Genomic DNA, 22,397 nt, shown 5'->3' with positions numbered 1-22,397 from the left:
GTTTTCACACAGCATAATAAACGTCAAACAGAACTGATTAAACAGAAGTGTGAGATGGTCGAGAATTTATGCCAGTGTCCTGTTATATTTTAGATAGCGAGGAGCAAACGGCCGAGTTTATTAAACTCCACCGAGACAGCAGTGACGCTAATCAGAAGGCTAGACCGTCCAATTCCACGGCTGTTTACTTCCAGCCTACCCGACCTTCTGAGGACCCGGCCCACGCAGACCGCGAAGGCCGGGTCCTCAGGAGGATGCAGCCCATGAATTTGGACACGACCTGAGTGAGTGACGCCGAAACGCCCACTGACACCCTGGGCATTCTGACCTTAGGAAATCACATGATAGGGTGGGGCTAGGTTTCACAGTGAGCTCACCTGAAACCTTGGCTGATTGTGACCCACACCCGTTTTCACACCTTGGCTCATGTGATTAGGTAGAGGATCATCAGGGGGTCCTTTTGTCCCCTTTGGGGGGATACTCCCACAGGGTTTAAATCTGGGACTCTCCACCATTTGACCCTAGAACTGAAGAAGCTTCTCGGATGAGAGGTGAAAAGTCTTCAAGCAACCTAGAGAAGTCCAGATGCTTTTCTTTCCAAGCTCCTTAGACTACGATGACCTGGATGACTGAGAACCTTCACAGACAGAGTGAGTGAGTGATTCGTTCATGCTACGATTCAGCACTACAAGGGAGGGGGTGAGTGAGTGAGTGAGTGATTCATTCATGAATTCATGATTCGCACACAGTGGCGGTCCTAGCCTGTCTGGCGCCCTGGGCGAACACTCCCTCTGCCCCCCCCCACACACACATAAAACATATTAAGGCATGTACATTAACATAAAACTGTTGTCAGAACCATAATGAATTTCACCAGAGAAACACACACACATATGAAGAGACAGAGTATGCATAGCATGCAAACGGCTACCAAACAGCTATCATAATTCGTCATACAATGAGAACAGGACAAATCAACAATTGACAATGACTAATTAATATTAAAATCTGTAACATAATGTATTGTTTGAAGTTTAGTCTGTTACTGTTACTATTTTTACCATTTCTTCTTGGACCAACTGTAACCCACATATTTTCATTAGGGATTAATAAAGTGTTCTGATTCTGATTCTGATTTTTTCAGGATAGATGACCTGCCAATATCCAATGACACATCTGCTTATCTGTATCTTTTGCTCGTTTCTCCTCCTCTTCTTTTCTCTTTTTTCTAAACTGAGCACCTGATGGCTTTGAACTTTTCTTGTCCATCTTCCATTGGTTTTAATTTTGCACTCGAGTATGAACACAAATCCCCCAACCCGAGGATCACCACAACATAACCTAATAGACCTACACCTTAGTTCACAGATTCACTTTGTCTAGGGTTTATTTCTGGGATTTCGCACAACCCAGGATTCAAATCATGAATACATAATGGGCTTGGATTTACAACATTATGAATAAAATCTGCTCTATTTAGAAGCAGCTCCTCCCCTTTTGACGGGTTGTGTGTGAGACTTTAAATCATCAAACTGTAAATTATAAATTTTAAATTGTTATTGATCCCTTTACCCCTGGTCCTAAAGTGTATATTTATTTTCTTACTCTTCTTATATATATTGTTTGTTTACTTGCACTGCTGTAACTGGAGCTTCGTCGTCTCGTCTCTCTATATACTGGACTGTATATAGCGGAGATGACAATAAAGTTTACTTTGACTTCAGCAGCAAGCAGGCGCACCGAGGGCTCTCGCGCTCACTTTTCACGTATAGAATTTCAAAAAAAAACATCGGTGCAAATTGTAAGTCTGTATCATAATGCCTGGTGTTTTCGTGTTTGTTGGTTTGTTTTTATTTTGTTTTATTTTGCGAGTTGGTTATTAGATGCTGCTCCAGCCAGCCAGAGACTCCACCGCCGCCCCACCCTCTTCTCCCTGTGCCGCAAGCAGCAGGCGCACCTCGCAAACGGAGGGCGCCCTTACTCCCAGCAAATGGGCGATAGAAAACCGATCGGTGCCTATGACATTCCCAATATGCGCTGGCATTTTTTTAATTTTAATTTTAATTTTTTTTGATGATGCACGTGATGCCGCCCCCCACCACGATGCCGCTCCGGGCAACCGCCCGTGTCGCCCGTATCAAAAACCGCTACTGTTCGCACATCACTACAGCTGAGTCTTGCTGGCCAGCTAGTGTCTTCCAGGGTGTCTGTTTAAAATCCTAAAATGATCAAACGAAAGACCGATTAATCTCCCAAGATGAGGCCTCTTCCTTTGAGGACTTTGTTTCCTTAGTTGTCTGGTACCTGGGTCTTTGACCCAGAGTTTTGAGATTGTTTAGACTTGTCATTTATTTCTTTGATATTGTGAAAAAGCCATAGACTGAGCAGTAAGTAAAGAATTTTGAAAAACAAAAATGAAATGTGGATTTTTTTTTGTGGACTTACGGTCTTTTGTTGTCTTGGCAGTTGTAAAGTGATCTAGAAGAAAGGGGGAGATGTCACACCGGTAGTGATGGTAAATTTGATTCTTTTTACTGAATCGAGTTTTAATGAGTCACTCACCAAAGTGAATCGGGTTTTTTGAGTCATTTGATTCACTGAGTCAGTTGACCAGAGAGTGCAAAAAATGTACATTTTCACTCAAACTTAATTTCTTTTCTCTTTTCATGTATATCCTACTGCTAAGATGAGTGATTCTAAAAGAAAACAACTATTTTATAGAGAAAAAAAAGAGCAAAAAAAATTTCTAAAGGGAACATTTATTTTGTTTATTTTTATTTTATTAGTATTTTCCTTAAATGTGTCAAATATATATTTTCTCATCTAAATGTCCACTGAGCTGTGAGCCAGGGGGCGGTAATGCGCCTTAACATTGGTTGCCAACCAAGAAGAAGAAGAAGCTGTGAGCCAGGAGGGAGGGGGTGAGTGAGTGAGTGAGTGAGTGAGTGATTCGTTCGCTCTATGATTCAGCACAGGAGGGAGGGGGTTAGCGAGTCCTGAGTGATTCGCTTACGTTTACGATTCAGCACAGGAGGGAGGGGTTAGTGAGTCCTGAGTGATTCGCCACGCCACGATTCAGCACAGGAGGGAGGGGTTAGTGAGTCCTGAGTGATTCGCCACGTTCACGATTCAGCACAGGAGGGAGGGGTTAGTGAGTCCTGAGTGATTCGCCACGTTACGATTCAGCACAGGAGGGAGGGGGTTAGTGAGTCAGTGAGTGATTCGTTCACTTTACGATTCAGCACAGGAGGGAGGGGGTTAGTGAGTCCTGAGTGATTCGCTGGCTCTATGATTCAGCACAGGAGGGAGGGGGTGAGCGAGTCCTGAGTGATTTGCTTACCCTACGATTCAGCACAGGAAAGGAGGGGGTGAGTAGCTCAAATGTGCTGTTAGCATGTTAGCAGAGCGATGCTACTGTGAACCGAGGAGCTATTGTCTTGATGTGAGCTTCTACTCAGGGTTTTTTCTTCCAGTTCAGAGCAGAAATGTTTTTGTTAAGATACTGGATGTTGTGTTTTTCTCCACAATTTTAATTATAAGCTAGATATGTTGCTGCTAACAGCAACAGGGATGAGTCAGTGAGTCAGTTGGGCTTGTGAATCATGATTCATGAGTCAGTAAAGTGATTCTCGAGTATTGAACGATTCGTTCATGATTCGCGCATCACTACACACCGGTTCCTGTATTGTGTGGCATGCTGGGATATTATAATAAAAGTGTATCAAATGAGTATATGTCATGTAATGTCGCTGTCTTGTCAAACTGTGTTAATTTTCAGCAGATCACACACGAATAAGAAACAAGCAATCAAACAGTTACAGAGGCAAAAATAACCATGATCTTGGTGAGCAAACTGCTCATTAGCAGGAAGAGGACCTCGACAGGAGAAAGAGGAACTGAAGACTGCCGGTGTTTGGAGTAAAGCAGGAGTGGCGACCGTAATACCATGATACGATAATCGCCGTGGCGATTCGCTACCGGTATAGTGTGTAGGTGAGCGGCGGGGGCGGCTTCTTGTTAAGGATCCCTGGCGATAATACGCAGGAGCTGTGAGCACACGCTACTGAGTGTCCGGTAGCGTCAAGCTACAGAGCTACGCGCGGTTTTCGTTCACCACGAGCATTCAACGGATCTCACATACATACAGAGCTCTTTTGTGAGCGGCTTTAGACCGACCGCACCGGACGTCACGGCATAACGTGCTACGGAACTCACGTCAGTGTGAGCGCGCGGCTCTGACCACAGCTGGGTTGCTGTAACACAATCGCCCCGAGGAGCACCTGCGTACAGTGACCGATACCCAAATACCTGATACCATCATCTGTTGGCTCGGTGCTCTGAGGGAAACATGCCGAACTTAACTTCACAGCTGTGTCGGTTTGGTGAAAGCAGGAGCCGTGCGCTCTTTCCACTTTCACAGGCTTTCACCTCACAGGCCTGAGCCGCAGAGTTGTCTTTACCTGTGGACACATTCTCGGCTCGGTAATGCGCAGTATTACGCTCCATTTACTTAGTCTGACCATTCAGCACGGTAACCGTGTGATAACCGTCAACATCCAAAGAGACGCAAACATGGGAAATCACACCTTTGAGCTCCAAATATGCTTCAGCGGGAAATCTGACTCGTAACCAAACGCCGTACAACCGGACGTGCACCTGGCCAGCAATCAAACTACTTGGGATGATGCAGTCAGCGATCATTGTGATTGACCAGTTCAGCACCATCTTTTCCTTCATTGCTCCAACTCAAATGAAACGGAAGGAGAAAATGACTATGTACCACCATTTTTATTTGTACTTACATAATAAAGAATTTAGTTCATTTTTCCTGTTTCAGTCTTTTTGTGTGTGTGTGTTTCCACACTAAACAGCTAAAGGGCAGCTTGAAAAGCCAGGACCTCATTTCTATAATGAAATAACTACTTTCATTAGCTGTATTCAGTCTCAAGCCATGGATTAATCCGCATCAGAAGATCTGAGTGTGACTTGCTGTGTTTTAGCCTTCAGCCTTTTAGCCTTTATGCATGTACAGTCTGTGCTTCAGACTCAGCACAACAGCGACATCTAGTGGTTTAATATGCTTACAGCAGCCCGTTAACTCCACTGGATGAATGAATGATCATTGTCCATTCACTGATTAACCTGGAGGTAATGGCTGAGACATATGCTGCGATTTGCTTTCTGCACATCCTCACTTTATATTCGACAAGCCCTTTATATTTATTTCCCTTCATAACTTTACAGTATTCAAAGCTGTGTCAACATCAGGAGATTGCAGAGGTGCGTCATATGCAGAGATGGGCAGTAACGCATTAAAAGTAACGTGTAACTGTAATCCGTTTACCTTTTTCAAGTAATGACTAAAGTAGGGGATTACTATTGCAAAAAAGTAATTCGATTACTGTTACTTTCCCGTAAGGACGCTGTGTTACTGCGTTACTAAACCATGATGTTGTTTGTGAGAGAGTCTCATGACAATGACGTACGAGTGAGACGTCCGTGGTAGCAACAGACGTGTTTAGATCATATGGAGTGCGGGAGAGAGTACGACCATGCAGCACTCAAAGGTTGGAAGTACTGACATTACTTTTAGTTTCATTCCGTAAAAATTGACAAAAACATTAGCATCGGCTGTTCACTCTGCGTGGGAAGAAAACTTCTTTCTATAGCGAAAAATTAAACTTCAAATCTGAGCAAGCACCAAGCACGCTGCCACAGGAATGTGAAATTCAGAGAAACCCCCAGATCCCCCCCACTGACATGAACGCTGCGGCTACCACATCCAGTTCCACCGGGGAAACCCCCCAACTCCTGCTAAACAGGTGAAAATACATTTAAGAGCGACAGGACTGTTTTACTTGTATCTATTTGAAAGAGTGAGTGTAAACACAAAAAATTATTTTATTTTATATGCTGGGGTGTGCAGAAAATAGGTTGAAATGTTAAACAAATTTCTTCCAGTCAGAGAATGTTGCATATAATTTAATTTTTGCTTGATTCAATGTGCATAAAGTTAAAAGATTAAAACTAATAAAACGAGTTTTAAAAAGAGACTTTTTCATGTGATTCAATTTTATATGATGGATTATGCAGAAAAAATAGAATTGGGATGAAAGATCTATTGCTTTATAACACATTCATATTGTGTATCATGTTTTTTTTAAAAGTAACTAAGTAATAAAGTAACTAATTACTTTTGAAAATAAGTGAATAGTAGAGTTACGGGATTACTTTATTGGAGAAATAATTTTTTAATTAGTAACTAATTACCTATTAACTATTTTCAAGTAACTTGACCAACACTGGTCAAATGTTTATCATGTGTAGTCCTCTAATGAAAGTTCACTATGAGCAGCAGAAGTGGCAGTTACTGTTCCCACCAGAGTCAGAGAGACATGCTTGATGAATATTCATGGATCTCGTTTTAGTTCGAAGTGCACTGCTTTTGCTGAAGCTTTTAAACTGGATCACAGGTTTAGTATAAACAGAAAAATAAATAAACGACGTTCTCAGACTTGTGCTTGGAGTAAATGGGTTGCACTAAGTATATCAAACCACTAGATGTCACTGTGGAGCCGAGCCTGAAGCACAAAGCCAACACAGAAATTTACTACATAGTGCAGTCTATTATCTGAAGACTGAAACATTCACGTCCTGCTTCTGCTGAACTAGAAACTTTTTAGACTTTGCCAGGATTCCTCATTAGACAAAGAGTTAAAAAGTAGACCTTTACTTATTTATTCATCTGTCAGCACACTGTTCAGATCATTTATTGCCTGCCTCTTCATGCAGGCATTAAAGCCCTGAAAATGACAGGCTTTACTTGATCTATGTAGGGACACATTTAACACACTCATTGTGTTACTTCACGCCTGGCACTCCACCTTCTTCCTCATACGCTCTGAGTGGAAACTTTAACATCACTGAAAATAGACAAGACAGTATATGTCTTGATGCATTCTCAATCATCCAGGAAAGTAAATCTCCAAAAGTTGAATCTGTTCATCTGGACGTAGCGTTTTGTGGGAGAAATGTTTCGTCACTCATCCAAGTGACTTCTTCAGTCTGGTTTCAGTCATTATGCAAATGTACTGTTTATAAGGTTTGGGGAAACCTGCAGTCAGCTGAGACTGAAGAAGTCACTTGGATGAGTGACGAAACGTTTCTCCCACAAAATGCTACATCCAGATGAACAGAATCAACTTTTGGAGACAAGACAGTATAGACACTGTGTGAGACACGCGTCAAAGTAAAGACTGAGTAGGAAAATCATCAAAGTGCTTTACTGTAAAAAAAAAAAAAAAAGTTTCTCCTCCCACTCAATCAGTGTTATGGTGCTGTGGGTCTTTGCGTTCACCAGTCAGACTCTGGCCAGCTCAAAAGTGATTGTTCCTGTTTCTCTGTTTGGAGGCTGACACAGAACAAGCTCAACCAAATCCTCAGAGTGGCAGAATGACGGATTATAATGCATGTGACCTAACAGAGAATTGTTCCACAGGTACAGAAAACCCTGCAGCTCAGTCAGAGGGGTGAAGTTAAAATACCATCAGTGGAGAGAGAACAGGTCTCCTGGTGTCACTCGGCCATCTTAAAAACACACCAAAACAATCTAGGTCAGGGCAGGGGTGTCAAACACACAGCTCACCAAAGCTCACCTTTCCACTGTGATCTGTAAACATATGTGTAGTGACACTGGCCTTAATGAATGTGGGAGAAGAAATCTGTGGAAATTGCACTTTTTTTTCTCCTTAAGACATCTCAGGCTGTTCATCATCTGCTGTCTGAATGGATCGCTCATTAAATGATGAAAACAATATAACAAGAAAAATACTTCCCTGCTGTTTGCTTCAATTTTAGGGGCAAGACTTGCGCCTGGAGACCGGCTGTGGCCCAGGTGAGCACTTTTGATGTGGTTGTGATGTGGTGCTTGTGCGTCTTTACACTTGCACTTTAATGTCTTCCTGAAAGTAGTGCTCTCTGAGTAATTTATTCTCTCTGTCAACAGCTGACTATTAGTTTTTATATCAGCTGTGTTGCAACAAAGACACAGTTTTCAGTCTTGCTGTTGTAATGTGCATAGACTTTAGTGTGTGCTTCCGATTTTATGTTTGGGAAATTAGATAAATGGTTACCTAACAAACATAAACATCAATCTTCCCAAACACATGTTTTCTATTTAAAAAGAAGGAAAATGTAGTATTCTGTATAGTATACTTGTAGCTAAGATGGGAAAGAACGTGGAGTCCCCGTCTCTTATTCTTTCATCATGTGACCTAACATCTATTTACTTCAACTTATCAAATTCAATGGGCTAGGACGGCTCTCCAGGGTGGGATTGATCCTGGACAGGATGCCTGTCCACTGCAGCGCAAACACAAAGAGACAGACCTAGTTAAAACTGCCAGGCAACTTAACCTTCACACGACTTTGTGCTGTGGGAGGAAGCTATGAGCGAACACTCAAACTCCACATAGGAGGCCCCTGGGAGTTTGAACGCGGACTTTCTTTTTGTGAGGCAGCAGTGCTAACCATTGCACCACCATGCTGCCCTGACACATTAAATCTAATATCCTTTGTGAATTGCTGTAACACCTCTAAGACTTCAAGGTTTAATAATACCACCAACTGAACTAACCCACAGTTGTTTGGCCCACAGCCACCATTTCCGAAAAAGTGCTTAGTCTAAACCAGAGAAAGACTTTTGCCACTGCAGACACGTGTTTTTACAGGCTGACACTTTATCAACACATGTGATACAAGTTTATAACGCTTCTAAATGCGTAACTAAAAAAAACTGACTCCCAAAAAATCTTTGAGAAAATATTGTGAAAAACGTGTTCTACTGTATCCAAAAGGTCCTTCCTTTCAACACGGAAAACAGAAAAATGAGGTCAAAATACATATATATTAAAAAAAAAGGTGTTTTGTTGGTCTGATATAGAGAGTAGATCAACCTAAACTCTGGCTCAACTTACCTCAAACTAGTGTGGCAACTTTCGCTCAACTACTTTCATCTGATATTCAGTTTTTTTAAAAAGTACAACATATAAACACTACGCCGATAATATCCCGCTGATGGGAAGTGACATGCAACTGTAAGAATGTATAAAAATGTCAGACGCGTGCTCTCATGAGCTTGTTTCACGCACACAGGAAGTTGTGCTCGGCTCTCTACAGTCTCCTTTTGTGCATCGTTAAAAGAAAGAGGAAGTTTTCTGTCACCAGCTGAGTGCGTTCACATGCTGCGCACCACCACACTCAGCCAGCGCGCAGAGGAGAGGGCTTGTTTTTTCATTCAGTGTTCCCTTAGTGCTAATGTATAAGAGATGTTTGTGTACTATAACTGAAGTAATGTTGTTAAGTCCTTAAAGTCATATTCTTTTATTGTCATGACTGTATTTGAAGCTATTTTTATTTTTGTACGATACCTGATTTATATGGAATATGGCTGAAATAAACTGAAGTCTAAAATACTTAGTCATTTGTTTAATAGTAATTTAACATTATATTATTCACATATAAAACTATGAATTGTAATTTTAAATGGTTTAAAAGCATGTAGAATAGCATATGTAGGCAAGTATATTTCTTGTTTTTTATCAAGAAGCAAAGACAAAAAGGAAAAAAAAAAGAAACAGGCCAGGGTTCGGTGGTTGAATCATCCATCCCCACCAATGCCAAAACCAAATCTACGCCCTTGGTGCAAAGCCTCACAGATGATGTGCAGCAGTGGGTCCCTCAGTCTGTCCTCACTCTGGACACTTGCAGTTGTCACACATGGAAATCAAATGTGTGATAAGCTGCAGGATTCAAACACAAGTGTAACTTATAAATACACGTTCATACTTTTATTCCACAATCAGAGAGAAAGAAACAGAGAGAGAGTGCAGGACAGACAGACAGGTGACAGTCTCAGGTGTACACACTGCTACAAAACAGCACAAGAGGAGGAGGATTTAGTGTTTGTGTTATTACGAGTGCTAAACAAGAAGAGTTCCCAGATGGTCCAGTGGACACATGTGTTACTCCTGTGATTAAAGCATCTTTCTTTCAGCTTAACGAGTGAACCGTCAGCTCGTTCAAACACACGTTAAAGTCCGTTTGGCTCGACACCACCGAACAGAGGCAGCAATATAACATAGCTAACATTAACAGTGCAGTGAATCCTGCTTGTGCCGTCATATTCAGGACTGCAAACCGAGCAGCATCACTGACTTTCAGCTTGTTGTGTTTGTGGATATGTGACTGACTTTAATTATCCATAAAATCATCACATTCTCTCTAAGATTAAGGTCAACTATATATATTTTTTAAAGTAGAGGCTTTAAAACCAAGTTACCGCTGAAAGTACAAACATCACTAATGTCACATAACTTTGCCGACATGTGGCCATGTCAAAATTTAGTGCAAAGTATTTACATGTCTCTGCTATTAAATAGTGCAGCGATTTTCTCTGCAGCACAATTACCCATTGCATGGTATGGTCTCAAACACAAAGAGTGAAATGTTGCAATTAACCCCATAGTCTGGGTTAGTTGTAACATATCATGGGGTGAAATGTAACACAATGAAATAAGGGTACTGACAAAACATTAACATGTAATCTTTGTTTATTCAACACATGAATGCACTTAGAGCCATTTATGTAGCTATGTGTGTGTGTGTGACAGAATGCAGAAATCTAGCTTTTGAACATATTCCAACCCCCCAAAAAAGACAAATGATGGAATTTTCTGCAACTGAATATTTCATTAATTTTGGTTGGTCTTCCTTGAGTTTGGCCTCATTGGCTCAGTGGGCATTATAACCTACAATATAACCTACAACTCTTGCACCAACTTTTGAACATAACAATGAAGCTGAAAAAATGTAGTTGTGCACCAGCATCGCAATTCCACTACTTTTTATCATGGCTGACCTTGGTGTGGTTTGCAAAGTGCTTCAGAAAGATGAGAAAATCTGTTTCTTGCACCCATCCTTATTTATTTCCACTACCACTACTTCCTACTGGTCCATCTCTGACACAGTGGTCTGCATAATGTATGCGTGGGAACACAAACAGTGGTTGTGTTGCCAATGGCATTAACCGCATATACAAAGGTGACCAGTGAACCTCTCTCTGCTGATGTCGTTGCCCCAACTTGTTTAATATAAGTTAAAGTAATTGTGTGGTAAGTTGTAACATCTGCATTATTGTTACAACTAACCCAGACTGTTGCTGTTACAACTAACCCAGACTCCTATAGCCATGAACTAGCTAAGATTACAGCCAACGGCTAAAACATTAGCACTAAAGACCTACACAGAATATATCCCCATAGACATACAAATAATATAATTTAGGTTTGATGAGTTTAACTGCAAAGCAGATAATGCTATTAGAAATTGAAATAAAGTTGAAAAACTTACTTTTTGGCATACAAATTACTTTTTTTCGTGTTAAATTGTCTGTGTTTGACAAAATGTGCTGATTTTTCACATGTGATAGCAGAACTGAATTGGGCATGCACAGGATGAATCACATCATTTGAAACTTAGCCCTGATTGGAGAAATTGGAAGTGTTACAACTGACCCACGTTACAACTATCCCCAGTCTCCCCTATACGTGGTGGCAGGGCCGTGCAGAGACGTTTACAGGGGCGGGTGCTCAAAGCTAAAAAGGGGCACATTGAACCAGGCTGAATAACAACAACACACATTCATCAAGAATCTAATATGGGATCGCATCATACTATATCACTGTTGTGAGGCAAAGTAAACGTAGCCTATGTTTTACCTGATGGGTACAATGTTGGTGTTGAGGGGTTGCTGCTGCTCCTGCTGCTGATAGTGCTGGAGGGCAGGGCAGTGTTGATCTGAGACTGTAGACATTAAAAAGTCCATAGGAGAGATGGTAGCTGACTAAACAAGTGTCATGAGATAATAACAAAATGCAAAGATTGGTGACAGCGCTTGGAACCATAAGGCAACAAAAAACAGAAATAAACAAGGCTCTGCCTATGATTCACTCTTTGCCTCTCTTCCTCCTTCCATCCCCTCATTTCATCTATCACTCTCCACTTGCTGTCCATCTGAGAACAAGGCACAACTTGCTATTGCAATAAACTATTATTTAATTATCCACACTTAACAACTCTTACACTTAATCTATAATAAAATGATGACAGAAAAATGTTATAGAAGCAAAACATTTCAGTTGTGCTTATTATTATTTTTATACTAGAATACCTCTCCAACAACTGGTACATGTGTTAATGTTACCTGTGCTCTTTGTAATCCAGCTGCTGAGGGATCCACTGCCTTTAGTAGCCTCACACAGCTCCTACTGTTTCCTCCTCATTCCTTACCAGCCATGTCTGGACAATGTTATGAGTAATAATTCAAAAATCCATATACATAAAACACACATGCACACACACACAGTGACATTTTAGACCTTCTTCAGAATACTGTACATACTGTGGGCACAAGTTTGCATCATGGTGCTGATCTAGAATCCTTCCCTTATTATTTATTACTAGAGCTACAATAATAAAGCGATGAGGGAAAAAAGTAATAAATATGAAATAATGTATTTATGATGATTCCATTTGTTTCACTATCCACTCTGTGCAGGCAGAAAGCTTATTACATTTTTAAACTGTAGGGATACAATAATTTTGCTGCTGTAAAATCAGCATTTTGTTTTATTTAAAATATAAATCGAATATAATCTGTTTCTTAATGTATGTTCTTTGAAATACAGCATGTTTTTTAAATATTATATTTATAATAATCCATTATTATGTGGACATGCATATTAGATCGTTTTAAGTGAAATATAATCCCTGTTACACACACAGCACGCTCGTTTGTTTCAGTTCGTCAGTTGTCACAAGACAGCTTACCAACGTGTACATAATAAGCTAATACTCCTGTGTGCTGCAGACTACAGTGTGCGCTGTACACCTACTTACTGGTTTTGTCGCATCAGTCTGTGTCTCTGAGTTAATGTGTGTTTCTCCTACAGCTCTGGACCGCAAAAAATGCGCGTGCACTTTGTGAGCTCGTTCCTGGCTCGTAACCAGCGCGTTCTGCCATCAAGGGCGATCATTGGTTAATGGTGATCATGTGACTGATGCAAGCCAGATCCTTTTATTTAGCAAAACTGTGATTAATAGTTAAATATTATTGTTGAGGGGCACAGACTGGACTCCGCACGCACACACACACATTTGAAAAAAAATAATTAAAAATTTAAAAAATATTTGCCTCAACAAAAGGGCACTTTGGGCACCCATCAGGAAAGGGGCGGGTGCTCAAGCCCCTTCCGCCCCCCCCTCTGCACGTGCCTGCGTGGTGGTGAAGATGATATGAATGAATATCCAACAAAAGGGAATAGAAATACATTGTACTGCCAATACTTTGGTTTATTCTTTGTATGACTTGAAAATCAGGCTTTAGGGAAAACTAAATGACATGTTTCTATCATCAATTACATGAAGTAAACACACAAGCACTTGCATACACATTTAAGACATGAGACACGCTAATTCCATCTCATAAAATGTGTCTATAGGTGAGACGCTTATGTTGATTGGTGCTGCTGGACCACACTGGAGGTGCGAGTCCGCCGTGTAATGGTTTATGCCATTACAAAGGAGCTGGCCTCTGTACTCAACTGGGCAGGGGAAAAAAAACCAAGGACCAGACAAAGCAAAAAAGGGCATTTAAAGAGACAGCGCTGTGCAGATGCATATTTGGTAAGTTTTAACATTTATTGTAGTTTTATAAGCCTAAAGTGAACAATAAAGGGATCAATTGATGTGCTGGGTGCGTTTCACATTTCCTATGTCTGTTTTTGCTATATTACTTTGTCTTTCTTAATAACAAGACTTTCATGTCCGGTTAATCTGGAGATGGAGTCTTTGGTCTTGACTTAGTTTTGTCCTCGGGTTGTACACTTTGTACAGCCCGAGACCCCATGTTTTCTTTTTTTTTTTAAAGGATACACGGCACACCATGCTAAGACATATCACATTTTCAGCTTATAGCTCTTTGGGAATCAAATGCGGCAGTTTGCTGATTTCCGCCTGGTGACTTTCATGTTTATCAGCCTAGGAGTTCACATACTTTCTCCCTGCTGAAGACAATTAACAAGAGCTTATTCATGTGCTCTAATTCCCTTTTTTTTTGTCTTTGTTTTTTTTGTGTGTGTCTATTTTTGTCCTAGATGGCCTGGCGCAGCAGGTAGGGGCAAACTCTATGTCTGAGTTGGTCTTTGCTCAAGCAGTCCAGAAATGGCTCAGATATGCTCCAGATCGCACGGGTGGCGCATTGGGACGCACATCATCCATCCCCATCCTGGAGTAAATAATAAAAGTGACATGAAACATAGAAATGTAAATAGGAAACTTTGTCTTTTAATAAAGTATTTTGCAAATGATACATGTCTATTGACCTTTTTTTTTTTTTTTTTTTTCAATCAAAAAAGCAACTGTGCGAAAGAGGTGGAAAATCAATACCATAGCTCAACAGTGTTTCAATATCAGAATCTGACATTGTTTCAATGTCAACAGTGTTAGAAAATATAACGTCGAATCAATGTCAGGTTTCAACATTGATTCAACATCAAAACCTGACGTTGTTTCAACGTTAAAAATGGGTGCAAGAGTGACGTTGGGTCAACGTCACACTTCAACGTTGATTCAATGACGTTGCCTGATCTTGACTCAACATTGTTTCAAAAACCCCCCCAAAAAACCCAACTTCACATCTCTGTAATGAGATCAACAATGTTCCATGATAGATAAAATTTATTTTCTTTGGCCGAAGCAAGTATTCAGTGCATGTGTTTTCTAAAACATATGTGTTACACAGCATTTGTTTCCTGAACTGAACAGCCAGGCTGTGTTTTTTTTTTTGTTGTTTTTGTTTTTTTTTTCCTTCTTCTTTTTTTTGCAGGGTGTTTGTTTCTAGGATATAAAGCTTTGTTAAACAATGCAAACAGTTATTTCCATTCCACATTTTTGTGACAAAATGAATATTGTTGGATGAAACTATGCCTTTAATGTAAATCCCAGCCTGATATGTCTGAAATGTATAGAGTGGCAATGTAAATAAACTTGAAAAAAACAAAAAAAACAAAAAAACCATTGTTTCAATGTTTCCTTGCTATCTGGGTAGGTCCACCAGTTTAGCGGCTGCACTGTGGAAACTTTTTAAGTTTGTGAAAAGGGAGGGTATGGCTGATTGTCATGTTCTTGTGGTTTTTTCTGGCCCACTCATCTCATACAGAGGGTAAAAATTTTTACCCTCAGCCATACCCTCCCTTTCAACTTCCTTAAGGAAGTTGAAAGCATTTCACCAACCCCTTTTAAAAGATTACAGAAATCAGCCCCCCTCACTCCTTCCCTCACCGATTTACAGGTATATATTCCTCTTGTTCTTCCTCTCATCTTCAAAGCTTATAGAACCAGATGAAAGGTAAGAAAATCCTTTTATACTAATGAACATCTTAAGCACAGTCAGTTCTTTGTGAACTTGTGATACTGGTTAGTTAGTTTCATCATCAGTAAGCTGCTGTGAGTTTGTTAAAGGAAAACTGTACTTTCCTCAAGAAAAGTATGATCTAGATGTGTGATAATTATCATTGCTGTCAGCACAGTGAGGATAAAGGAGGCTACAGTTTAGCCTTTTAAACTCATTTTAGTGACTATTCTTTCAAAGAACTAATCTGCATTAGCTCACAGTTCGATAAATGTTGGCTGATGGGTTTTATGTGTAACATGTAATGCACTACAACTGAAAGTACCCTTTACATGATAAAATCTTAGACACAGTAGCTAATGAATCTTTGTTTGCACTATGAATGAAGTCAGATGAATGAACTTGAAGTTAGCTAAACTCTCATAACTGTAAATAATGGAACTAAAAATGCATTTCCAGGGGGGGAGGACTGGGACAGAAAAAAAACACAGAAGAGAGCTAACGTCATTATTTGAAGAGCTCAAAAGCACCAACACCAAAAACCAAAGTACAGCTAGAACATATCCTATGTCTACGGTTGTCACTTCAAATCTCTGGTTGTAATAGCCCATGCTGTTCTTCACACCTTGGCTCTTGTGACAAGGTGCATGATCAATGGTAGCGACATCCACTACATGGATGATTTGGGGGGGGTAATTGGAGTTTATGCCCATATATTGCAGTCCACAAGTCTAGGAAGGTTTATTTGGACAGACAAGACCACAGCTGAGATGTTTACTCATTATTTAAATTAAACCTAGCATATCAGCCCAAACACCTGTCAAACACAGAGGTGTAAGTGCTACAATTTGGGCTTGCTTTGCAGTCACAGGACCTGGGTACGTTGCAGTTATCAAGTCAACCATGAACTACTCTGAGTACCAATGTATTCTAGAGTGTGTGATGTGATGTCATCATTCTGACTGCTAAATCCTAACTGAAACTTATGGAATTACATTTTACACTGTGTAAGTTTGTATTCAACCATTACACACTCAGCTCAAACATCATTGTTCCTGTCACTGCCTCTGACAGATTGACAGTTATAAAACTTAGCTAAATCCTCACAGTCAGATAAGTGAGGGTGTGGAGACATGTAGGGAGAGAGTAGTGGAGATAGGTTTGGCGAGCAAGAGAGAACGCGAGTGGTAGAAGACAAGTGGGGAATGAGAGAGAGAACGATGGGGGGCGAAGACCGGCGGGGACAGAGATCTAAGCTATAAAAATCTTGTCCTGGACGACTGGAGGGCTCCACTCACACCCAGTTTACAGGAAGTGTTGTTGCTGTGTTTTGGAGGGGAAAGTATTCAGTTGTGTGGAGATGAGCAATAAACCAGGATTGTTTATCGAGCGCTCTCGTGTCGTCTGTGTTTACTTCCACAGTCTCATTGTTTTCTGTTCTGGCTTTCAGTAGAGCAAGAAGAAGGCACAGGAGGTGGAACTTACGACAGTCATCGCAGGGGATCATAAGAAGTAATGACTCTTCAGCTGCTGAAGAACTTATTAAAGTGAAGCACTCTGTGGCTGTGAAGTGCACAGATTGTGTGTACAAAGTTTGCTTGTGGAGAGCGAAGAAGAGCCTGCCGGTTTGATACCTTGCAGCGTGCGCACAGTGTAACGCGTTGTACTGCTTTGGCAGATTGTGAAATACATAACACAAAACACAACAGTGAAAAAAGGAAAGGTGTAAATAACACTCATTGGTGTAACAACTCCATGTCGATCCCAAATTTGAGGTGGCCGAGTCTGGTAGGTGACAGCAGCGGGGGCTTTCTCTCTCAACCTATGAGAAGGTTAACGTCACTCTTCGGGCTGAGCCGCAGAGCTGTCTGTATGTGTGGACATATGTTCTTTTCAGTCATGCGCAGTATAACACTTCATTCTCTGAGAATTCAGCTGGGCTCAATCATTATCAGCATACAAAGAAACGTAGAAACAGGAAATATCACCATTGAGCTGCGTGCTGTGTGATGGCTGAATGCAAAGACGCAGAGCATTCCAACTCCGATCATTCATGGAGTGCGAGGAGAAACTCCAGCTTCAACGGTCATGAAGTGACTGTAGTGATTCCAAATATGAATCATGTCTCATGTGACTCCAAAAAACAAACAAGCAAATCAAACCAGCGGCAGTGGTGTTAAGGAGACCTCTTTCATTACCCTTTAAAGACTGATTTGTCACATGTTTAGTTTTTTTTCTCAAAACCTTACTGACTTTGGAAAAGTTCAGCAAAAATGTAGGCCTAATGCAGAGTAGAACATTTTCAGAAACAAAAATAAAATGTGAAGGATTTTTTGAAAAAAACTCAATATTTGTAAAACTATATGCACCAGAAAACAGACAAAGAAAATATATGGAATCTGAGAATATAGCACCTAGTACTGTACTGTATAGTCTGGTAAAGTCACCCTACATATGCAATAAATACATTGTGTTTCACTTCTGTTGGTATGGAGCTGTAACGTTTTTGAACAAAGAATGAATGTATGTATGTGTTCAAGGTCATGATGCACTCTATGTCTTCCTTATCATGACTGCGGGAACTGAGCTCCCGACAGCTCAACAGACAAAGATTGTATCCACACCGTGGCTATAAGGGAGCTGTTATTATTTTGCCTCTTTGTCAGTGCAAGTTCGAGCCCCGTTTGTGCTGTTCCTTTGCAAAGGTTTCAAATGTCTTTCAATAACTCTCAGAAAATCAGTTTGCGTTCGATGCTCAAATTATTTTTCCACAACACCTCACTCAAGTCTGCTTTTAAAACCAGCTTTTTTCTTCTTCTTCTTTTTTTTTTTTTTTTACAGCTTTAGAGGGCCTTGACAGGCTCAAGTATTGACAGTGTCTATGAATAGTTTTTAAAAAAGGTTTTGCATTATCCTTCCTCGATAACATTCAGGCACACGCAGCTCTGTGTTTGAGTACAGGTCAAATAAGCTACAGAGGCTCTATTCTCCATGGTGACAGGATAAAGCAACATTAAATAATGGATCATCCATCTGAAATAATTCCAGTTTGTATAAATTCACAATGAAGAACAAAATATTTGTCACACATGATAAAACAGAATTAAATAACAGTGCCTGTTAATTAAATAATCATCTTTTAAAACATTACATTGAGCTTAATACCACAGTATTGACTCCAAACATTTAGATCCACAAAGTATCTATTTTAAATAAGAAGGAATTAGAAATACATGCTGGTAACAGGTTAGGATTCAGATTGAATGAAATCAGAGGTAACCACAATTAATACCTAATTAAACACACCCAGGAATTGGGGTGGGGGGGCAAAGGTCATTCAAAGGTCTTTCAATGCCATTTTCTATTTTTCAGTATCCAAAAGTGTTCTTGCTCCATACAACCACAGCTAGGATTATGCACTTGAATTGGAAGGGGTAAGAAAACAGAACTCTGCAGACTACAATCTGCAGTCTACTGACATCTAGTGGTGAGATTTGTGTGTTTGGGCAGCTCTATAAAATATTTGATGTGATGGAGAAACACAAAATTGAACTTGTCTGTTTGTAACAAAAGGGATTTAAGATATGAACCAATATGAATTTATTTATGTAGTGAAATACTCTAGTGATGATGTGTGTGTGAAATGTTTAACACAATTTCAACAGCTCTTAAAAAACAGTATCAGTCTGATATGACTGCAGAGTCCCAAAATGCTGCAGAGAATATCTGAGAGAGTCTGTGATGTTGTAAGTAGCAAATATAAAATACATAATTAACCAAGAATTCTGTCCTAACATCTTTTTCACTGTAGAGGGCAGTGTTGGGCTGCACAAAGGAGTTTATATTCTAACAAGAGGCTTTTTGTTTATATAAAAGTCATATCCTCCTGAAAACCGGCCTATCCATTTTTGTCCTCTTTATTAGACAATTGTTGTTGGTCTATATGTATTGACTTATTTGAGCTACTCTAATAAGACCTATTGTGCTCAAAAGAGGACGTGGCCTTTCCAATGATATCTCATGTGTTTGGGTGGCCCTTTTTAGCGTCAAATAAGCAGGACATCACAGAAAGAGTTAATCTGAAAGATATTTGTTTTCTCAGGTCTCAGGAGGATATATTTGGTTATTGTTATGTTGCTGGTGGTGTAGTGATAACTCAACATTGACATAACTTTTTTTTTTTTACAGCCTGACAAACTCAAGTGTTATGGAACGCTGTGTGCAGGCAGGAATAGTGGACCCAAAGTGCAGACGCTCGTAGGCAAAAGGTGAACTCAAAAACAGCTTTAATGCTGAACTCAAAAAAAGGTAACAAAACTGAGACTCCAAATAAACTCAGGCACGCAGACAGAACACACAGCACAGTAAACGGTAGATCGCGACACAGACAAACTGAAACACAGGGTTAAATACATAGAGGAGCAATCAGGGAATGGGCAACAGGAGGGAAACACAGCTGGGGCAAATCAGGCCTAACGAAACAGGGGAAGCAAAACCAGACACATCAGTGGTTCCCAAACTTTTTTTGCCAGGCCCCCCTTTTTTTACAAGAAAAATGTTCGCGCCCCCCACCCCCGCACAAACACATCCTCCAACCACACACACTCATATTTTGTTTACAAACTCCATTGCGGTTTATTTCACACCTCAAACATTTAGTAAACAATTAAGCAAATACAAGTAAACGGCAATAAATTACAGGTAGTAATAAAATATACTACTAACTCTTTTACACTACGTCCACACCTACACGGGTATTTTTGAAAACTCAGCTGTTTCTATGCGTTTGGGCTTTTCGTCAACACGTAAACGGCGTTGCGATTCACCGAAAACGGAGATTATTTAAAACTCCTTTTTTGCGTTTACGTGTGGACGAGGATTACAGTTCGTCACGCAACGTCAAAGGTATGTGCCTCTTTTCACGTCACGCTGTGCGCCACGTTATTGTTTACATGAGATGAATTGCAGAATGGCAGATAGAGACAAAATACTGTTTGTAACAGTTGGTGAAATGTTAGTATTTGACCACTAGGCGGAGCTCTTGTAATGATAATGTAAATTAACGCATTTTATTTTGTATGTTTTATTTTTGTGTTGAGCATGTTAACATTTTCCTTTTTTGCATACCAGATTGGTGTAAAGTTAATTTGATACATGGAAAATAACCCGTTAATTTTGTAAGTATAAGGTAAGGGCAGAGGTCACTTCCTGTTTTGAGTAGTAAGGTCAGAGAAGCTGCTCATGGTGACGGTCTAGCCGTGTAAAAGTCAAGCTAAGGAAGAAGAAATAAGTCCTAAGTTCCAATACACTGGTTTGTCTACTTGCAGGCCAAAGTGGTATGTTTGTTTATATTTTGTGAATTTTATACTGCAATATGTTTTAATGCTGAAATATAATTTTCTTACATTTTCTTGTACATTTGTATTCACCAGTTCTACGGTGTACCTGTGTGCGTTAAAGAAGCAGAGTAAACATCAGTAAAGAAGAAGAACTCTCGTGTCTCTCGTGTATGTGTACAAGCCGGCATAGTAGAACACTGCACTGCCCCGGAGAAGGCAACGAGATGGTTGGACCGAAGCTACTAGCAAGAGAAGTATCACATGCTCCAGCAAATGCATTGAATACGTAAAGAAGCAAGCTAACAAGTGAAAGATAATCAAGCAAGCACAAAAGTCCGTGTCTTGGAAGTAACAAAAGCACTTGTAAATTCATTTGAGATTCAAAGTGACCTTTCATATTAAGAAGCAGCTAAAATCAAGATTTATTAAGTAAATGTTAAAAGTCAAGTGAGAATACTATTAAGACAACATGGCAGATGAAAATGAAGATGCAATACAGCCCACTGAAGAAGAAAGTGCTGATGATAATTTTCAAAATGATGAAAGTAAAGAGCAGACAATTGGAGAAGAAACTCCACAGTCCTCAGTATTTACTGAAGGGGCACAGTCAGAAAGCTTGCGCAGAAGCCAGCGCACACGCACTCTCACTGAAAAGGGACAATCTTTACAAGAAGCCAAGTTAAATGATTTGACAAACAATTTTGAGCGAGTTTACAAGAAGTGGAAATACCAGATAAACTTACTTAAAAGAATGGTGAAGAGTAAAGACATTGAGTTAATACCTGAAGCTGTAAGTGTTATAGACGCTAGTATGACTGACATCTGTAACATTCATGATGAGATCAGAAAAATACAAAGTCCTGATATTGAAATGCGCAGAAGATGTGATGTGTGCATGGCTATCAGTGAAACTGCCAGAGCAAAGGCTCGGTGCCTTTTAGAAGAAGATGGTGATCCAAATAGTATACCCTGGCCTGATTCAGAGTCCGTGTTTGACAGCAGTTCATCCAGCGCTTCTTCAAGGATCACATATAAGTCAAGGTCTATCTCTGGGATGTCAAAGCAATCATCTCTGGTCACATTACAACAAAGACAAGAAGCTGCAGCTGAAGTAGCAGCTACAGAAGAAGTCATTAAAATAATGAAAACACAGCATCAGTGTGAGGAGGAAATCAGAGAACTTGAAGTTGAGGATGCAAGGAAAAGAGCTCAATTTCTAACTGAGAGCACCTCAATAAAGACAAGGTTAGATGAAAAGAGAAAGGAAGTGGAACTATTGAAAGAATTGCAAAAGCGTAATGCAGCTCAAGCAAGACTGAAGGTGTATGCTGAAAGTGTGAACAGTGAGGATGAAGACAAATCTCCTGTTCATTCCCAAGTAAGACAAGATGGTTCCTTCCCGCAACCAAGCTTTCCAAATGTGAACTCGAAACCATTCATCCCCTCTCAAGTTCGAGATCCACAACAAACTGCACCTCTCCAAGCCTCTGTTCCTCAAACAGCAATTCGTAGTGCAAATGAAACGCCCTCCACTGATCTTGTAAGGATGCTTGCTGAAGCTATCACTGCAAACAGAATCCCGATCCCAG

Source organism: Oreochromis aureus, linkage group 3, assembly GCF_013358895.1.
Source record: "Oreochromis aureus strain Israel breed Guangdong linkage group 3, ZZ_aureus, whole genome shotgun sequence".
NCBI classification, from domain to species: domain Eukaryota; kingdom Metazoa; phylum Chordata; class Actinopteri; order Cichliformes; family Cichlidae; genus Oreochromis; species Oreochromis aureus.
This window is presented reverse-complemented; position numbering follows the sequence as displayed.